The sequence below is a fragment of the Prionailurus bengalensis genome, chromosome B1 (assembly GCF_016509475.1).
Source record: "Prionailurus bengalensis isolate Pbe53 chromosome B1, Fcat_Pben_1.1_paternal_pri, whole genome shotgun sequence".
NCBI lineage: Eukaryota > Metazoa > Chordata > Mammalia > Carnivora > Felidae > Prionailurus > Prionailurus bengalensis.
This window is the reverse complement of record NC_057344.1, coordinates 100,219,224-100,235,584: the sequence shown is the minus strand read 5'-3', so window position 1 is coordinate 100,235,584 and position 16,361 is coordinate 100,219,224.

Sequence of the window (16,361 nt, the reverse complement as noted above, 5' to 3'; positions counted from 1 at the left end):
CCTCTACTGTCTCTGCCAATGTTTCAGAAATATGAATAGAGAAGCCTTGAACACTGCTGACCCACTCAGCCAGCAGTATAAAACATCAAATACCTACCGTGGACACCAAGTGAATACACATATCACCTATTCAGGCCATGCCTGAATTCCTTACTCACAGAGTCGTGAGCAAAATGAATAATTATTGTTTTTAGACACTAGGTATTAGCATGTTTTCTTACTCAACAAAAGATAACTGGAACAGCACCATTCTATTCTATTTAATGTACATCTTTTTTCCCCCAATGTGTGTGGTTTTATAAAACACATGTTTATTTTATGTGTAGATATTTTGATTTATTTAATGTCACTGTGAGCAATAACATTCGTGAGATGTGAGAAAAGAGATTGTGAACATCTCTTTTCAATTAAGCAAGTTGTTTTTGATATCCATCCATGTCACCATCTATATATCTGTTACTTCCATTTCTTGTATAAACTCATGTGTTCATCCAGACAGTTTATTTATTTTTTTCCTAGTGATGGGTACCCAGGTTGCCTCCAACTCTCAGCTGATAATGCTGTGATAGATATCCGGGCAAATTCTCTTTACCTTCTCGTGTGAGAATTTCCTTGAGTTTACAGGAGCAGGGTGATTCTATCATGGGTTATGCCGATACTTTATTTGCCTGTGTAATGACAGATTCTCTCTAGTAGGCTGTACCTGTTCACCTTCCACTAACAATATATGGGTTTCTTATATCGCCATATTCTCTCCAACAGTTGAAATTATTCACCTTTCTCATTTTTTTATATATCATAGTTCAAAATGAAGTCTATTTTTAATACATGTGTATCTGATTACAATTGGTTTAGAACTGCATTTTTGTGCATGTTGGCCTTTTGTGTTTCCTTGATTGTAAATTACCTTTTCATACTTGATACCACTTTCTTATGTTTGTTGACCTCTTGTTTTTCAGCAGCTGGTTGTATAACTACAGATAAATCTCTTGTCTTAGACATTACCAGTATCTTTATCCATTCTTTCATTGGTCTATTCATTTTTTTCAAGGTGTCTATCCTTGAACAGATATTTTTAGTTTAGTCTCATTAATTAGTTAATTTCTTTTCTGCTCTACTTTTGAAGTTTAAGAATTCTTTCACTGCTGCTAGGTCATAAAGATATTTATCTGCACTCCTTTGACTATATTTTTACTTTTTTCACTTCAATATTTCTTCTGCCTAGAATGAATTCTCATATGTGGTGTTAGATTGGAATCTCATTTTATTTTTCTCTGTATAGGGAGCCCTTCTTTTTATTCCTCTTACCCTCGTCCCTGCAAAAAATCTAGTAAACAATGTGTCCCTCCTACATTGATGTGTGATGTCACTTTTATCTTATAGTAAGTCGTTATATATATAAAAATACATCTTTAAAGTCTGTTCTCCCCACTAATATATTTTTCTGTTCTTTATTCTTTTCTTTAAATGTTAATTTATCTATTACCAGAATGGTTTTTCTTTGTCTAAACTTTAGAATGAGTTTATCTTGGGGCACCTGGGTGGCTCAGTAGGTTAAGCGTCCAACTTTGGCTTAGGCCGTGATTTCATAGTTCATGAGTTCCAGCCACAGAACCCGCTTTGGATCCTCTGTCCCCCTCTCTCAGCCCCTCCCCTGCTTGCATTCTCTCTCTCTCTCTCTCTCTCTCTCTCTCTCTCAAAAACAAATAAAACATTAAAAAAATAAAAACTTACCTTTTTTTTTTAATTTTTTTTTCAACGTTTATTTATTTTTGGGACAGAGAGAGACAGAGCATGAACAGGGGAGGGGCAGAGAGAGAGGGAGACACAGAATCGGAAACAGGCTCCAGGCTCCGAGCCATCAGCCCAGAGCCTGACGCGGGGCTCGAACTCCCGGACCGCGAGATCGTGACTTGGCTGAAGTCGGACGCTTAACCGACTGTGCCACCCAGGCGCCCCAAAACTTACCTTTAAAAAAAGAATGAATTTATCTTGTTCCTTAAAAAATTTAACTAGAATTTCTATTTAAATTATATTGAATTTACATTTTAATTTGGGGTGACTTGACATCTTTGCAATTTTAAGTCAAGAGTATGCAATTCTGTTTATTCGGAGCATCATCTTTCATCTTACATTAAAAAATCTTTCTAGCGGGGTTTTCGTATATTCTTTAAGTTTATGTGTAAATATTAGATATTTACATATAATTTGTATATTACGTTGTTAGTGTGAATCCTGCATGGGTCTCCATGCTGAGCAGAGCCTACTTGGGATTCTCTCCCCCTCTCTCTTTGTGTGTGCATGCTCTCTCTCTTTCTCTCAAAATAAATAAATAAAAAGTTAAACAAATCTTTAAAAAAAAGAGTATATTTTAGATTGTCTTCAGTTTAGGTCCCTATTGTAATAGTATCCCTTCTTTGTGTTTCTTAAGATTTAATACCAAATTGATATCAAGGTAATGATAAATAATCCTTTCCCATAAGAAATTACATAGCATGTCTTCAAACGTATGCTAGCATTTAATAAATGACAGCTGTCTTAAGATTTTATCTTCTTTCCATGACAGTGTATGGATTTCAATTCACATGTACCTTCAGAACATTGCTACTGTTTGTGTACTTCAACAGCAACATTCCAATAGAGAATTTAATTATAGCATTTCTATTTTATTATTATTGACAAAATCAGAAATAAAATAATCGTATATATGTGCTATATATGAGAGTTATTTCATTAGAGCCAATTCTACAGATTGCAAAAAAGTCATCTTTAAATTTGCAATATAGTGTTGTTTATTGTTTCTTGACCTTTCTTTGCTTTACGAATAACTGTGATTCCTCTGCCTTTGCTTAGAAGCAGTCTAAACTGAAACTGGCTTTATTTCAACACTTCGAAATGAATTCCACCAAATGGAATATAAATTGAATTGCTCTCAGGAATAAAATTACTTAGCTGCCATGAATCATAATTTGAGATTTTAAAGAGCAAAACATTCCAATAAGTGTGTGTGTGTGTGTGTGTGTGTGTGTTCCTGCTCATGTACCAGCGGGAAGAATAACACATTATTGGCTTGAAATTCACTTGGAATTCCACTTTTGCTGAAATGGGAGACAGTTTTATCTTTGCCATGACTAGTTTTGACAGTCAGAGGTATTAGTGGTGATGATATTTCACAACATTCGCTTCTCTCATTTCCTGTTTTATTATAACAAATATCATACACTATTGTATTTTATTATATTATTTTCAAGAATTTAATATACAGTAAAACCTTGGATTGCAACTTGTTCTGTGAGTGTTCTGCAAGACGAGCAAACATTTCTAAAAAATTTGAACTTGATAAAAGAGTGATGTCTTGCAATATAAGTAAGTATGTGAGGCCGAATGTCACATGATCACAGCTGAGCCAATCGTTCTCAAAATTCGTTTTGACATACAAGTGCTTTGGATTACAAGCATATTTCTGGAACGGATTATGCTCGGAAACCAAGGTTTTACTGTATTTGAAATATTTTAGGATGCAAATAACTTCAGCATGACCACTTCTTCCTCCTTTTCAGGTATTTAAATAATGCCAATAGTCCTTAGTTTTTGGAGTATCAACTCCATTTAAACACATACTATCCCTGAATTTGTGAAATACAAATTGTACTATCAATGAAATGTTGGTATGTTACATTTAAAGTAGTTATTCTGAGAATGAAGTTCTTGAATATTTATCTTTGTAGCAACTGGAGGCTCCTTTCCATGATGTTATTCTAATTATTTTTCCATCTTCTTTCTTGGAGGAAAATACAAAATATTTAGAAGAGGCTGCCTAACTGGGAGATTGAGCTACTGGCTAAGTTGTGTGAATTCCCCAAACCACCAAATGTCTTTCAAAATATTTTAAACAGAATTAGCTAAATTCTTACATTGCATTTTAAATATGCCCCTCCTTATTATTGCTCAAGTAGTTTTTTGTGCTTTTTTTCTACTTTATTACTTTTCAGGTCATTAATGAATTACCAATACATAATGTATAGCCTACCAAACTGTAATATCCTGTTGTAAAACATTTTTAATTTTTTGTAAATTAAAATAAAATATAAAATATTTTAAATATTAAAATATTTAATGAGCTTGGAAATTTTATATATAGGTGTTTATTCTGTTGTACATGCTTGCTTTTTTTTTTCTTTTTTTTTTTTAATTTTTTTTTCAACGTTTATTTATTTTTGGGACACAGAGAGACAGAGCATGAACGGGGGAGGGGCAGAGAGAGAGGGAGACACAGAATCGGAAACAGGCTCCAGGCTCTGAGCCATCAGCCCAGAGACTGACACGGGGCTCGAACTCACGGACCACGAGATCGTGACCTGGCTGAAGTCGGACGCTTAACCGACTGTGCCACCCAGGCGCCCCCATGCTTGCTTTTTTAACATATACACATGTCATCTCAAAACCAGTAACTATGTGAGATGTGTATATGGTCATGTACAACCAATTTCCCAGACACTTATTTCAAGTTACTTTTGCGTTAAGCAGGATATTTGCAAACATCGATTTTTTTTTATGACATTTACTGTGTACCAGTGCTGCTATAAAGTCAATATTGTCTTTTTTACATTTTCTTATGGTAACTAGGAATCCAACAACTAAGTGAGTATGGCCAAAGCACAATTTCTCTCTCTGGATTATTTCACATAGCCACACTAACAAATATTGCGTTCTAGTCTCAGCTTGATTAGGTGTGAGACAAGACCCTGGACTCCTGTATCTTCCATTTAATTGTGTGTATATTGAGCTGTAAATCCCACCTGAGTACACAAGCTTTACGTGGCTCTGCTTCTCTTTGTTTCTGTATTATATTTCTGTGCTTATTTCTTATACTGTTAAATGAGTGGTCTTCCTGGCCCTCCCCTTCAACATTCTTGCCCTCTACCTTTCACTTAGATGTTATCAATTCTTCTTGAATAATCTTAAAGACAACAAGAAAGAATAACAGAGTGTTGACTGAATTTTGCAATTCCCTTGTAATTCTACATTTACTGAAGTGGAAGGTGGTTTTATTTCTGCCATCATTTTGAAGAATTTTTCCATTTCATCTAAGTTCTCAAATTTATGGCCCAGGTAGCTCATAATATTTGCTTATTATCTTTTTAATATCTGTAGGGTATTAAGTCATATTCTCTTTTTTTTCTTTTCTGATGTCTGTATCTTTGTATTTCCTCTCTTCTTCTTCGAATCTGGATTTATCAGTTTCATGAATCGCTAAAAAAGAATCAGCTTTGATTTCATCTGATTTTCTGTATTGCTTTTCTTTCCTTAGTTTCATTGATTTCTGTTATTATTTTCATTGTTTATTTCCTTTTGCTTCCTTTGCTTTTAATTTACTCTTGTATTTCTTTAAGTTGGAAGTATATGTTGTTGATTTTAGATCTTTCTACTTGTCTAATAAAACCCTCTAATGCTATAATTTTTTTTTCTCTTAAGCATTTCTTTAGCTGCAAACCACGAAGTTTAATCTACTTTAATTTTTATTCACTTCAAAATATTTTCTTATTTCCTTTGTGATTTCTATTTTCACAAATGGGCTGTTCAGAAGTATGAAACTTGATTTCCACATGTTTTGAGCTTTCCCAGATATCTTTCTACTGTTGATTTCTGGTTTAATTTCATTATTTTCCAAGAAAATACTTTGTATGACTTCTACTCTTTAGAGTCTTTGTAGCCTACAATATATCTTTATTTTTAGCTTGGTGATTGTTTCATGTGTTCTTGAGAACACTGTGCATTCTGCCAGTGTTGAGGGAGTTTTCTATAGATGTCAGTAATATGAGTTTGGTTGATAGGTTGTTCAAGTCGTCTGTGTTCTTGCTGATTTCTGACTTCTTGTTCCATCCATTCCTGACAGAGGATTTTTAAGATTTGTATTATAATTGCATGTTTGTCTAGTTGTATATTCAAGTTACATTATTATTATTTTTTTTATCTCTTGCATGTGGAAGCTCTGTTGATAGATCCACACACATCTAGGATTGTTATATCTTCTTTGAATAGTGATGGCTTTATCGTTTTTCCTCCTTTAGATAAAATGATTTGTTAATATTGTCTTTTGCTTAGTGTTTGCTTGGTACAACATTTTTTCATCCTTTTATTTTAACATATGTCTTTATTCTTTTATAATTTTTAAAAATATTTATTTACTATTGAGAAAGAGATAGAATGCAACCAGGGGAGGGGCAGAGAGAGAGAGAGAGAGAGAGAGAGTACAAAGCAGGCTCCAGGCTCTGAGTTGTCAACACAGACTCCCATGCGGGGCCTGAACTCATGGACCACAAGATCATGACCTGAGTGAAGTCAGATGCTTAACTGACTAAGCCACCCAGGCTCCCCTTAACATATCTTTATATTTAACATATATTCTTTATAGACAGCATATAGTGGAGTTTTGCTTTTTCATCAAACCTGATATGTGTGCTTTAATTGGTATATATAGATTATTTATAGTTAATGTTATTATTAATGTAGTGGAAGTTAAAACTATTATCATGCTAGTTACTTTCTATTCGTTCCATCTCTTCTTTGTTTCTTTTATCTATTTTTCTGCCATATTTTAGTTTATTTTAGTAATTTTTAGGATTACACTGAATCTCCACTAATTATTATTTATATCTTTAAAGAATATTTTTAGTAGCTACCCTCAGGCTTACAATGTTTACCTTTAATTAGAGAATACATTCAAATCATGTTATATAGCTTCCTGTGTAGAAGAACCTTAGAATGGTTAACAGACAGTGTCCAACTTACCATGATTTGACCTATAATTTTTTTGACTTGATGGCGGTGGCAAAGTGACACTCATTCAGTAGAAACCATGTGCTTTGAATTTCGAATTTTGATCTTTTCCCAATTAGCAACGGAGCATTGGGTACTCTGCCCTTATCCTGGGTGTCAGTGGCTCCCAGTCAGCCATGTGATCACAAGGGTAAAGAACTGATACACTTAGAACCATTCTGTACCCTTATGGTCATTCTGTTTTCACTTTCACTATGGTATTCAATAAATTATATGAGGTATTTAACACTTTACTAGAAAACAGACCTTGTGTTAGATGATTTTCCCCAACTGTAGGCTAAGGTCCATGTCCTGAGCACATTTAACGTAGGGGAGGCTAAACCGGGATGTTCAGTGGGTTAGTGTATTAAATGCATTTTTAGCTTATGATATTTTCCACTCAGTGATGGTTTTTTTGGGACATAACCGCACTGTAAGCTTATTTTACAGGTTATTGAGGAAGATTTGTATGCCCAATTCCTTTCTCTCATTCTTTACACTATTATCATATATTTTGGTTTGATGTGTGCTATCGATTCTGGGTAGGACTGATAATACTTTGACTCATTTTTGTTTATCTTAGAGCAGCTTTATTTTTTCTTTGTTTCTGAAATATGCTGTATTGTACATAAAACTGCATTGAAAGTTCTTTTTCTGTCAGCACTTTAAAGATACCACTTTATTGTTTTTTGGTTGAATAGGTTCTGATATGAAATCTACTATAATACAATATAGGATGTCTTTTTTTAATGTATGTTTATTTATTTTGAGAGAGAGAATGAGTGAGCTGGGAACGGGGAGAGAGAGAGAGAGAGAGAGAGAGAGAGAGAGAGAGAGAGAGAATCCCAAGCAAGCTCCACATTCAGTGTAGAGCTCAGTGCAGGGCTCAATTCCATGAACTGTAAGATCATGGTCTGAGGTGAAACCAAGAGTTGGTTGCTTAACTGACTGAGCCACCCAGGTGCCCCAGGATGCATCTTTTTTCTCTATTTTTAAGACTTTTTTCTTTCTCTTTGGAGATAATACACACACCTGGATTTCATTTTGTTAGCTTCTTTTCTGTTTTAGTATGTATACTGTTTGTATCCTTTGAGATTCTGGGAGCTGTGGTATAATATCTGTCATTAATTTTTGGAAAATTCACAGCAATTCCTTTTTTGAATATTTTTTCTGTCTTTTTCTTCTTCTAGGATTCCAAATACCATGTATATCAAGTCAGTTAGTATTATCCCACAGTTCTTGGATGCTCACTTCTTCATTCATAAAATTTTACTTATTTTTTTTCTCTTTTCACTCAGAGTGTTTCACTTTAAGTAATTTATTGACCTATTTTCAAGTTTATTGATAAAGTCCTTAGCTATGCCAATCTACTGATATGCCATCAAAGGCATTCCTTATTTTTATTCTGTTTTTTTTCTTGTTCTAGCGTTTTCATTTGATCCTTTCTTGGAGTTTCCATATCTTTGCTGAAATTACCCACTGATCATCCATTTTATTCACTTTTTCTACTAGAGCCTTAACATGTTAACAATAGTTATTTTAAATTAGGTGTCTGATGATTCCAGGATCTATCTATTTGTGACATAAGTGAATCTGTTCCTGATGATTGTTTTGCCTCTCAACAACGTTTTATTTTGTTTTTTGTTTGTTTGGTTGGTTTTTGCATGCTTCTTTGCCCATCTTGTGATTTTTTGATAAAACCAGACATTGTATGCAGGACAGTAGAGATGGAGATAGAAAACTTTTATGCCCAGACGTGGGTAACCCTTTTCTTTTGTGGACATTACTGGAGTATGTAGGTATCCTAATTAATAGTTGAGCTGGGTTTGTTTGTTTTGTTTGTTGGTTTCTATGGTTTCCTCAGTGCACCACACACTACAGATGCCTCCAGCACTACCTTAATTTGACATGGGGCTGGTGTCCTGAGGTATTTCCTTTATGTCTCTTCCACTCACTGCTCTCAGTCTTCCCTTTGCACTGGGCCTGACTCCGAGAGGATTTCTCTCCGTGTTCTTTTGCCTCTCCCAGTATAAATCAGTTACTTGATATTTGGCACTTGCTATGTGGGTGATGGAGAGTTTGTATGTGTGGTGGTGGTAGAGGAGTTGTTTTCCGTTGTTTGGATGAACTTGAGTCTTAGATACTGTACACCCTTGAGTGTTGACCTTCTCAGTGATTCTGCCCCAGGCAGCAAGTCTTGGCCCAACATATACTCCTGCCCCTCCCTTAGGGATTTAGAGTATTTTACTCCTTCCTCCCCCTGTGATTGTTTTCACTAGAGTTCTAAGGGACTGTGTTTTGACTTTCGTCCAGTGGCTGAAGGCCTTTGTTCCACAGCAGAAATAGGCAAAGATGTAGGAAAAGATGCCTTTCCCACAGTGGCTGTTCGCTCCTCTCCTTTGGCCTATGTCACAAGGAGGCTTTCTCAGGACGGGCGCCCTGCCTCCAGCTGTTCCTCTGAGTATTGCAGTAGACCCATGGCTGTGAATGGGTACAAATTCCCCATTAGATTATAGGCTGGCATTGCATCAGATCCTGTTTTTCTGTTGTACCAGAATAAGCAGTTACTAATCTAGACAACAGTCTACATGGGAAGGAAAATAACATACTCAGCAACACTGAACTTCACTTCAAGAAGAGACACTATTTTCACTGTATTGATGTGAATGATCTACCCCAGGGTTATGTTTTACACAGCTTTGCAACTACAGATGTTTTGGCAATAATAATAATGCTAGTAATATGTGTATCGATATAGAGAGTATTAAAGAAAAAATAGATAAACATACAGAGGAGTCAGTGCATTATCCTTGTAACTTTTCTGTAAATTTAAAATTATTTTTAAAATAAAATGTTTCTTATCATCAAATAAAGCTATCAAGGAAATAGTGTAAAGACAAGCCACATATAACAAAAACAAAAAAAGAAAAAGAAAAAAGAAATAGTAGCAGCCTACATAAAAATTCCTATCCTATAATTAAAAAGTTAAACAACAGAAAAAATGGAAAAAGACAAGAAAAAGGTATTCAACAAAAGATAAAATATGAATGAAATCAAACAAAAATATGTACAATCTCAGTATAAGGAGAAACAAAAATATAAAACATAGTTATGATTCTCTACCACCAAACTGACAAAGTTAAAAACTGACAATAAATCGTGTTGCAATATAAGTGATGAATCACCAAGTTCTACACCTGAAACCAATACTGGACTGTATGTTAACTAGCCGGAATTTAAATAAAAACTTGAAAAAAAGTAGTGTTGGAGGGAATATGGAGCAATGGGAATTCTTATACAATGTTTGTGGACGCGTAAGTGTATACTGTAAAACAATTTTTATTTGTCACCCTTATAGTATCTCTACCAAAGTCTACGCATCATATTTCTGGAAGACCAGAAATATAAAAGATCATACAGATACGTCTCCTGTGCTTGGACACTGTGGATGCAAATTCCCACATACTAAATAATGTCATCTATTTTGTGTGTAACTTCTCTTAACATGCCAAAGGAAATTTGCAATCAAATTTCAGATGGCATTTTTCTCAGATTCGCACATGGGAAGCTAATTAAATTCTTTTTTAATTTTTTTTTTTCCAACGTTTATTTATTTTGGGACAGAGAGAGACAGAGCATGAACGGGGGAGGGGCAGAGAGAGAGGGAGACACAGAATCGGAAACAGGCTCCAGGCTCTGAGCCATCAGCCCAGAGCCCGCCGCGGGGCTTGAACTCACGGACCGCCGAGATCATGACCTGGCTGAAGTCGGACGCTTAACCGACTGCGCCACCCAGGCGCCCCGTTAAATTCTTAATCACTTTATACATTTCTGCTTCATCTAACTTTTTTAATAAAACAAATTTTACTGTATTGGCAAAACAATTTTGAATATCAAATGGCAAATAACAAGAAATTTTTTTTTACATTTTAGTCTGTAGTTTACAGTAAAACTTTGGACTAGCTGAATTATAAAGTACTTATTTTTTGTGCAAACAAATGAAGTTTTTGGAAAAAATAAACTCAGTTTTCCATATTAGTGTTTTATAATTTATTTCATTAGAATCCAAATGCAATCTAAAATAAACGTTAGAGCATTCATGGGAATGCAAGATGGCCACTTCTCTACAGATCAGATCATTATTGCTTAGTTGAAATCAATATTCATCAAATGAGGACTTTCTGTAGGATAGTTAGAATTATTTTTACCTACAGAAAAAAATTGAAAATCTATTATGCTTATTATGCTTATACATTTAACAGTGCCTCAAGATAAGATCTTTTTTTTTTTTTTTTCCTAAATCATACACACAATGCTTAGGGAAAGTAACTGAAACTATTTCTAATTATTTTTTAATACCAGAGTGTTGGATTGTGCATTCCTTTGCCTGTTGGGGCAACACAGACTTGGTGTTCTATTTTGTTCCATAAAAGGACTCCCAGACAGACAGTTAGATGAATGTAGAAGCAATCGGGTGTGAGATATAACTCTTATTTTCCCAACACTCCCAATAAATTCTTATTCAATTTAAAAAGAAGGAACAAGATGGAGAAATGTTTCTTTCCTATTTTTATTCTTAGATTTTAAATAAAATCCCCCCTTGGTATAAATGTCAAACTTTTATAATGTACAGGAATAATTCCCTGCTTGACTTAATTCTTTGGTTACTCTACCTGCTTAGGCTAGTAGATTTCCTACATTTATGTTCCATTAAAAAATTTTTTTTTTCCTATTTCTCTGAGACTGGCCAGGTTTTTCTATTCTGTAGTTAAGTATCTATTGGAGGTTGAGTCATCCAGAAACAAATTCTGAAATGGAAGTGATTATACAGCAGAGTTATTAAGGAGTGCTCCTGGAATAACACCTAGGAAAGGAAGGAGAGGAAGCAGGATTGAGCAAAGGAGAAGGGGGACTGTGCTGCAGTCTCAACAAAGGCCTCAGCCTATCTCAAGGAGAGATCTAAAGCTTCAGTGGTCCTTCAGAGTTTCAGTGAGCTGGGGTGAGGGATTTGGGCTTTACATTCCCATGCTGATTGGTCTTTGAATGTGAGCTGCTTGGAAAAGAGGGTTTGCCCTTCCGTGAGGCAGCTCTCTTTAACAAAGCACCTCCAGAAGAAGGCTGGCAGTTGAGGGATCTCTGCATAAAGCCCACCGAGAACATGGAAAATTAAGTTTTTTGTTCTAGAAGAGAGAACTAGGTGACAGTCACAGCATGCACCATAGTCCACTCCTTGCACCACTCAGAATCACACCTTTGTATGAAATTTAGGAATGTTTCTCTTCAGCTTTCTTTGGGCTTTTAATCCTGGGAAATTAGTGAGAAGAACTGTAACTTTTACCACTGCCGTTGGTCTCTGGGCCACACATGATACCGTTTCCCTTCTGTACTATCTTTTTTAGATTTCTTTGATCTTAAACTACTTTCTCTACTGTTCATGGTGGCTTCCTTAGTGATATAAGACAGATCTCATTTCCTGAAAAGTCTGAGCCCTATACAGACTAGCTCAGCCATTACGGTTACATTTTTTTTTTCTGTTTACCATAAAATTTGCACACAGATACCAAAAAGAGACTCAAGTATCTTGGTTGAAACAGCTATTACACTGGTCCCCTTGTGTAACAGAAGCCCTACATGGTGGTAAGGATCAACTATCCTTTCCAAGACTTTAAGTCTTTTTTCTGATTCCTGAATTCTCTCTCTTTTTGAATGTTTTATTTATTTTGGGGGGGGGGAGTGGGCAGAGAGATAGGGAGAGGCAGAATCCCAAGCAGGCTCCAGGTTCTGAGCCATTAGCACAGATCCCAACGTGGGGCTTGAATTCACAGAACGGAAGATCATGACCTGAGCTGAGGTCTGACACTTAACCAACTGAGCTACCCAGGCACCCCAAATCTCTCTCTTTTTTTAAGTTTATTTACTTATTTTGAGAGAGACAGAGATAGCATGGCCAGGGGAGAGGCAGAAAGAGAGGTAGAGAGACTATCCCTAGCAGGCTTTGTGATGTTAGTGCAAAGCCTGACATGGGGCTAGATCTCATGAATTGTTAGATCATGATTTGAGCCAAAATCAAGAGTCAGATGCCTAACTGACTGAGCTACTCAGTCACCCCTGATTCCTGGACTCTCAATGCATGGAGACCAAAGTGACCCAGTTGCAACTGATCTTTATACTCAAATGGAACTCTTTGTGTCTCCTGACTGAAGTGTTTTCCTGTTGGGAACCAGGACTTCTAAACCCTAGTGGTTCAGAGTTGCAGGAATGGAAAGTACCAATTTCCCAATAATGTCACTAGCAGTGATAGCACCTAAGTATTTCCTCTTTCCACCACTTAGATTCTGGATCCAAGTATTCCACCCGTTGGAGACACAGAAGCATATAAAAGTCATTGATTTAGAGTATGCACTGCATCCTGGAAGATAGCACCAAATCCTGTCAGGTTACCTTCTCTAAGCTGGTGCTTCAGCTGTATTTTCTCCACCTCTTTCTGTCATTTTACCAGGCCAGAGACTTCTGGGTGGTATAGTATGCAATAAAACTAGTAAATCCCGTGAACAAACTCACATCTGCACTTCCTTTGCTATGAAGTAGTACCTGTGCTGGTAGATTATATAGTTTTTAAATCCTGGGAAAGAGTTTTTGACTAAGACCCTGTAGTCAGAAACTGCAAACCCACAATGAGAATATGAGTCTTTTTTTGTTGTTAATCAAAACGAATCACTGTTTTTTTTTTCCTGGGTGGCAGGTGTTCAATGCTCCTAATTTACCACCATTCAGTTAACTGGTAACCCCAAAGTTCTGTGCTGTGTTGGAGCTCGTCACTGGGCTCCATCCCTGGAGTGATGCAGTGACTTTCTGCAATACTCTCAGTAGCTGCTTTTGCCCTTTCACCCAGGAAGCTCCTTCAAGTCTACTGCTTCCCTGTGAGTGGGCATCTGATCCTCTTTGCCTTACAGTCACCAACTTGTCCGCTCATTGGTCATCTTTCTTTTGGAATGTGCACTGACAAAGCCCACTTTTTTAATTGTCCTCTCTGATGCTCACTTGTCTCTCTCTCTTCTTGAAGGATGTTTTTCTCTTTATATATAAGGACAGCAGAGGGAATGGGGAATAAGTAACTGATTCACACTAAATATGTAATATTCTGTGACCTAGTCTTTTCTTTCATCTGACCGTAGCTTTTGAGTGAAAAACTAGACGTTGCTTCCCTTCGACTTTGATTCTGCCAAGACAGGGGGGCCTCGTGTCTTTCGATCTGAATGGAGTTCCTTAGGTAAAAAAGATAAGACAGGTGAAAAAAAACATATAGTTTAATATTTCCGAAAGGTATACCTCTATGTCATGTCTATAAAAAATCAAATGCTAATAGTCAAGAGCTCTATTACCTAATTGCCGCTCTCCTGGTGAATTTAGGCTTGCCATTTATTTTTTTATCGACCTGAGTTACTCATATATCAAATAAAGAGGTTGGTGTGGATGATGTCTGAAGTCCTTCCAAACATTAAAATTCTATGCTTCTGTGATGATATATTTAAGGTTACTCAGTCTTCTGAAGGGCCACTTTTTATCGGCACTTTGAAATGAAAACAAAATGCCTTATGTTCTTCCAGTTTTTAATTTCATGATTGCCTGTGGGTTTTTTATGAATACTCTTTTTCTTTGACTGTTAGAGTTACAAATGATTATAATTTTATATGACTTTCCAGGCAATTCCACTGCCCTCAAAATTTTTCATGACCTACTATTTAAGAAAAAAAAAATTAAAACATTATCAATGCACAAGGCTCTGGGAGTTTTTCTTTTTGAAAGAGTCCAGATAAATAAAATTACATGTGGTCAATAATTCCAAAATCAGCTATAAAGAAGTCATGTTTCAAAATAGTACCTTATTCAGTTACTTGTTTTGAAAATTTTGGAGACCAGCCTTGCTTTTGTTGACAGTATTTCTGAGAATGTTGACATTCCAGCAGCAGCACCCATCAATTTGGGGGTAAGTGTTTGGAGTATGGGATAGTGTTAGAGATTGTAACTCACCCTCTACAAGATCTGCTAAACTGGTTTTACCTGATTCTAATTCTTATGAAGTTTTGAAGAGAAAGCCCAAGTGTCAGCCTTGAGCTAAATGCTAGGGTTGAACTATAAAGCCTTCAAAAACGTATAGAATTATAATTAGTGATGATGAGTGAAATTTTAAATGGTTGAAGGCTCACTTTGTATAAGCACGTTAAAACCTGACTTGATTTATGCCACTTCTCTTGAATGTAGCCTGAAAACTTTACAATGTCAAATTTCTGTTGTCATGTATTCTATCGCTGTTTGCTGGCCAGAGTTGGCACAATTTCTATCCAAAAATCCGTTAATGTTTATCCTCTTTTGAGAAAGAGAGAGAGAGAGAGAGAGAGAGAGAGAGAGAGAGAGAATGGGGGAGGGGCAGAGAGGGAGACAGATTCCGAAGCAGGCTCCAGGCTCTGAGCTGTCAGCACAGACCCCTCCGTGGGACTCGAACTTATAAACCACAAGATCATGACCTGAGCCAAAGTTGTACACTTAACCAACTGAGCTACCCAGGCATCCCCAGAATTAGCACAATTTCAACAGGAGATCCACCTAAGTCCAAAAGTTGTCCCTGAGACTACAGTAAGAAAATGTAATGAGACGGTGCGTTGTGTTTGCCAGAGGAAAACAATATAAAAATTTAACAGTTACAACAAAAAGGTTGACACATTTTATTTGGTTTTATTAGTAAAAATAATAAAGACTTGTCAATTGGGCCTTATTGTTTTCCTCACTTGAAAGCCTGGTCAACTGCAATTGAAAGGATAACATGCAGGGTTAATTACTTCTCCATGCCCTGTTCATGTTTGTTTCTCTGTCTAGACCATGTATACCTTCCTCTCTCCCCCATCATCTCTTTCTCTTTTCTCTGCATGACTAACTCCCACTCATCCTTTGAGACTGATCTGGAACTTTGCTTCTGGCAGGTGACAACTTTTTCAAACAGACTTCATAACTTTTTGTGTTGTTGTTGTTTTTTTTCCCCACCGTGTTTTCACAGTATTTTATACCTATTTTGTAATATGTATCACATCATGTTATAATAGATTTTTTTTTTCTTTTTGCTTTTCATCCTCACTAGACTGGAAACTTATCAAAGGTAAAGCCATGTCATTTCCTGCCTTTCCCGTTGTATCTTGAACCTAGCCACCACTTAAAGTGATGACTGAGTGAATAAGTTCTTCAACAGGGAAAGTTTGCAAGTCTGATTAAAGACTAGTTCTGCACATCTGTAGGAAAATGGTTAGGTCTGTTACAATTCTTGGTAACTATAGTACTTCCCTGCATAGCCTTAGGATAGGAAAAGATGAAGGGACAGGAAAGTGATGGATGTTATACTAGATTTCATTCAGTTTAAATATGTTCATGGGTGGGGGGAACAGCCCAAGAGCACAATTCTTGAATTTGGCATAAACTACAACAAAGGAACACAGCATAGAAATAAGTCTATATACTAAGTCTATACAATTCAGTCTGATTCTTTCTTTTAG